We start from the raw sequence: 6000 nt of genomic DNA on the forward strand, positions 1-6000 counted from the left end.
AGGGAAAGAGAATTCAATGAGGATAATGCGCAGTGGACAGAAGTTGAAAATAAGTTACGAGTGGGCACACAACCCAACGTATATAATGAAGGAAGTTATGAAGCGATAATTAGAGCATTTAGATGCGATTACGTGGAAGTAGCGACGAAGAAGGAGAAGATAGACGAGGATGAGGAAAAAGTAGAGGATGTTGAAGAAAGTGTAAATGAAGGAAGAAATAGAAAAGAGGAAATAAGAGAGAAGTAGCAGTCGAAGCTTATCCTACAGAAAGTTCGAATTCACAAGGGAAATTCCTAAAAAGACTCATGTATGATTCAGTGGAGGATTCGTAGATGCAAGAAGAAGAAGAACAGAGCCAACCCTTTCAAATTCAACCAATTGTGAAGGCCATGGTATAGCATATCCCAGTCAATATTGTAATTGATAGCGGAAGTGAACTGACTGCGATCTCAGAAAATTTATTCATGCAGTGTAATGCCAATGAGGAATTGCCAGTTCTGAAAACATGTAAGGTTGGTTGGTTGGTTTGGGGAAGGAGACCAGACAGCGTGGTCATCGGTCTCATCGGATTAGGGAAGGATGGGGAAGGAAGTCGGCCGTGCCCTTTCAGAAGAACCATCCCGGCATTTGCCTGGAGTGATTTAGGGAAATCACAAAAACACGTAAGATTAAAGTAAGAGGTCCTATTAGAAACAATGCTGCGGAAGTTACGAGACAAACAAGGTTAACTCTTTCGTGCCAAGGTCAAATGATCGAAGCCAACTAAACTAAACTAACTGTAGATTTGATTATAGGTGCAGATTTTTTAAATGAGAGACGAGCGATAATAGATATGGGGAAAGGTAGCGTAACATTCGGGAATGTCACACTTCTCTTTGAGCAAAAGCTAAAATTAGAAGAAATACCAGTTATAAACAAACTATTAAGAATGATGATAGATAAAGAGGATGAAGAATTAGAATGGTATGCACAAAAGGGGGAATCGCCTCAACGCATGTTAGAAGTTCATAAAGAAATCGACGAAAAATTGCAAGAAGTTCAAGGTATTTCAGAACACAGTAAAAGAGAATTAGAGGGTATTTTACGAGATAAAGCAGAGGTATTTTTACCTAAGACTGGCAGTATTAAACACTTTCAGTACAAGTTTGAAGATTAATTTTATTACTGGTAAATAATCAGCACAATATTTCAAGATAATTTTGCAGAAAAGATCGTTAGGAGAAAGAAGAATGAAGAGAGAGGAAGGTGGGAAAAAGAAAGTAGTTTCAATAACAACACCAATAGTACCATAAATTAAGGTGAAGGGATAAAGCATAGATAGTCTAACAGCATGAAATACTTAAATGCTATACACCATGACACTACACAAAAAATAAAAGTAAAACGAATTTTAGGATTTTTGTATAAGTTAAGACTCAAAATATCTTAGAATTGTAACATGGAAAGGGCGCCGAAATTTGTAAAGCTTTCTAAAAAGGCGTAAAACAATGTAGGTACTAGACATATGTTAGATGATTATAAGTAAAACTTTTTGTAAGAACCATTGTAAAAACTCCAGCAAAGACCAGATGCAACGACCCACAAGTTGCAATGCAAGAAGTATCAAGAAAGAATATGACGTAATTAGCAAGACACGATTCCTACAAGGCAGAAGCATCGGGAGAAGGGAAAGGACAGCGAGACCAACAGAGGGTAGCTGAAGTGGGCTGTATATCTGCTGAACCACAGGGTGGCGGAACCCTGCTGGGACAGAAGACGGAACCACAGAGTGTCGGAACACGGAAGGGACTGGTGCAGGGACTGACAAGCAAACACCGGACTTTCACCGCGCGTAAATCTCCGAGCGCTCCCACTCAGCAGAGCGACAAAGAACGGCCCGACGAGAAGACGGCTTGGGCAAGCCATCACTGGCAAAAAAAAAAGTGTAAAAGTCACACTACCACTATTAAACAGCACGCTGATGCACGAAACTGAAGAAAACGTCCACAAAGTAAAAATGACATGCCCAAACAATTTATCAAACTGTTACTAAGAGGAGAACTTCAAAGCGACTAGTTATCAATAAATATTTCCATATCCTGCCCAGAGAAGAACCAAGAACCAAGTAAGAAGCAGAGAAAAAGCAGGAAGAACAGAAGTTGAAGATTCGCAAGACTGAGACCAAGAAAGAAGATGGGTGAAGAATAGACGCCATACCTTCCAAAATCCCTATCCTATTGTAAACTAGTCGTCTGTGAAGTATTACAACGAAAATCGACTGCTTTCAGTGACACATAGCGATGACGTTCACGCATTCAAAGCCAGTAAACCACGAGATGCTGCACTGACAGCTCCATTCCATTATGGGACCTCCAAAACAGCAACACACACTTGCAAAGCCAACAAGGAACGACGAACGAAGCTGTACATCAAATACTCTCCCACATCCATCTCGCTCAAGTCCATCACCTTCGTGCAAAAACATTCGCCAACCTCATGCTTAAACATTCATAGGATTGAGTGAATGTGTGAAATCAAATTATGTGATGTAGCAATTGTGCAAAAGAAACGTGTGAAAACTAAATAAGTTAAGCACACCAGACAGCTAATAAACTACAAAATAACAGTCATTGACTATGGACTTAAGTAAAAAATAGACTATCGATAAAAATAAGTCATTAGTTCTGAAATGGACAGTATATAAAGAACAAACGTAAGGCATAATAAACACTAAAACTATATGCCACTTATTTTCTCCTCATAAAAATAAAAGAATAACTATATTTTACTTATTTTCTCCTTATAAAAACAAAGAATAAAAAATTATCTTGTTGGATGTTTTCCCTTTTCTTTAACATTTGTACCATTTGTTAGGATAATATCTCAATACTTGTGTATGTATATTTCTTTGTCAAAGCAATTCTTGGAAATAATTCTTATTTGTTAGTGTAACAATGTTGAAATGAGTGTCTAGAAACAAAAACATTTACTTGTATATGATATTTAGAAAATATGTTAGGAATAGATTTTACTTAATTACTACATTTATAAAAACAATATTTCTAAGAAAATCGATGTGAAAGACTCCTCACTTTCGATAACAAACTTCTTAAAAAACAAACTTCACACTTAAATAAAGAAAGAAAATAATTAAAAATCAACAATAGCATAAAAATATTCTTCTCTTGTCATTTTTTGATAATAATGTGGAAGAATATAAAAATATAAATTAGTAACACAAACTAGCATAGAACAGAATAACGTGGCTGAACAGTAGGCAACAAAATTTAGATAATTTTTGACTGACTTAGACAATCATTGCCTAACTTCAGTGCAAAAATTAAGTTCGAAGGGTGGTGATATGTAAGGTGTCAGGCAAATCCAACACCTTCCATGAAAACCCTGACATGATAAGCAAATCCAGTAGTATGTCACATAGCTCCAAATAAATCGTGACATTAAATTAGCCAAAGTAATACGAGTAACGAGTGAGCAAATGGAATACCACAGACTAACACAAGAATGCCTAAATGCATGTCATACCTTCCCACCGTGAGACAGACGCAGTTCCGAGGGGAGAAACGAGAACAGAAACCGAGAGCAGAACCGTGTTAAGCGAGAAGGCCCTATGATAAGAGATGGACGGACACCCATGTCGCCAGCTAACTGTTAGGACTACACCACCCGCAAGTTTTAGCGTGAGACTTTTTCGTGTCTCTGTTATGTTAGGACCACCCCCCAGCCCATGTTAAAAGTTAGAGCCCTCCAGAAGAACAGTATAGATCTTACGATAACACAAAAAGGGCCATACCACCTGCACGTTTTAGCGTGAGTCTTTTTCGCGTCTCTGTTACGTTGCAAACTTTAAAAACATTGCCCCACCACTAAAAGTATAACATTCTCATTGGATAGACAGAATTTTTGTAGGCGGAGCTTAAGGTTGACATTGAAACCCTGATTGGTCAGATGAAAACACAGCCAGATAGTTTTTTTTAAAACCAACTTCGGTAAATTGTAGTAAGGAGAAGATAGAACAGAGTTGCTTCTGAGAAGGCGAGCTGGAAGGAGCCGTGCTGTCCGCCGCCCCCTGACGAACACCGACAAGGTAATGAACGCACGCGATGCCGCATTTTTGAGCACATAAGGCTTCACTCAGAACTGCAGAAGTCTCATCTGTTACATCCCCTTTTTGCGTAATACTAGTGTCGATCGTCAATTAAAGCTCATGGTGTTCACATTTGCCACTTGAAGTAAAAATCTGAAACTCGATGATTTTTCTGTTATATAGTTATTGAGAAGCCACATAAGCCACTGTAATTTACGACAAGTTAGATAAGTAATTAAAGATAATTGAGGGTGACTGTAGACCATTTTGATAGTTTTCTCTTTTGTGAAACTTAATTTAAACCTAGATTATAGATGTGATATGGCATAGGTCATCCTTCTATCCATTGCAGAACTTGGAAACCCACTCAGGGAATATTCGTTCACATTTTTGTTGAACACAGTTGGTTTTTACCATCCTGTATTAAAACATTTCCTTTTATCAATAGTGCAATTTATAAACGATGTTTTGTGAGTAGAATAAAATTTCCAATGGTAAACTTAACTGCTTCTTCGACGTTATTTTACCAGCTGACTAAAAATAGGAAAGCCTTGAACCCCTTCCACTAAATTTAGTTAGTATTAAGATTCTTTCACAGGGAGTGCAGTGGAGCTGATGCTGAAATCATTAAGTATTTGGTTATATCATCGCTAGTCTCACTGAACTCTTCTGAATTCTACATGTCATGTGTGGTCTGGCGTCTCCTTACCAGCAACAGGTCCCAGGTTCAAACTAGTCAATTCCCTAAAAAACACGCTCAGGGCGTTGTTGCGCGAAAGTGGTAGGGAGACACGATATAGAACAAACAGACACCATGCAGACCTTTTGGAATATATTCACTTATGAAATTTGTTATTAACAATCTGAACGAATTCAAAAGTAATAGCAGTGTACATGGCTACAACACTAAGAGAAAGGATGATCTCCACTACTCAAGGTAAAATCTAACTTTGGCTGAGAAGGGGGTAAATTATGCCGCCACGAAAGTCTTTCGTCACTTTCCTAATAGCATCAAAAGTCTGACAGATTTAAAAGGAAATTAAAAGAATTTCTTAATGGCAAATCCTTCTACTCATTAGATGAATTTTTGGATATAGTAAGTGGGTAATTTCCCCAACACCCATGAAAAAAATTAATAATATTAAGTGTCATGTAATATTTTGTGCAATGTAATATCTTGTATAGACACCTTTTATTAACCTGACACGTTCCACATCATTACGAAGTGTTGTATTCATGATCTATGGAAGAAGTACTAATCTAATCTAATCTATACTGTAGGCATTGTTTTAGAAGGGATTGTCCGAAATTCCACTGGTAAGGTGGTGAAGTAGGGGATGAGAGGCTTTATGGAAGTGTGTCGCTATTAAGGGACTTTTTAAGCTAGGATTACGAAACATCTTATTTGGTTTCTCAGTCAGAAAATAAAAAATACCTGTGTCAGCAGTTTCGAACATTCGACCACTAAGGGGGTAAAATATTGGGTGAAAGTTTCGTTGGAAATAAATAATTAATAAAGAACTAGTAAAGGATTTTATGCCTACATCTGCAGCAATTGGATTTGACTTCTCGATTAGAAATTAAAAAATACTTGTTTCAATGTTTTGCGAAATTCGATCCTAAGGTAGTGCAATAGGGGATGAAAACTTTGTAAGAAAGTATTTCGTTACATTAACAAAATTTAAAGGTCATTTTATGTAAATTGGTATTTCAATTTTCGTTAGCTATAAAGAAATATTTGTTAGGGAATGAAAGTTGCTATGGAAATACATCCACAAGAATGCAAAAGGCATGATAAACAAGAACTTTATACTTTGGCTACCAGAATAGCTTTATGGTCAGACATATATTCGAAAAACACCATGTGGAAAAGACCATGCTTATACGACCTTAATTAGTGCGAAAATCTTAAAAGG

This window comes from Schistocerca nitens, chromosome 9 (genome assembly GCF_023898315.1).
Source record: "Schistocerca nitens isolate TAMUIC-IGC-003100 chromosome 9, iqSchNite1.1, whole genome shotgun sequence".
NCBI lineage: Eukaryota > Metazoa > Arthropoda > Insecta > Orthoptera > Acrididae > Schistocerca > Schistocerca nitens.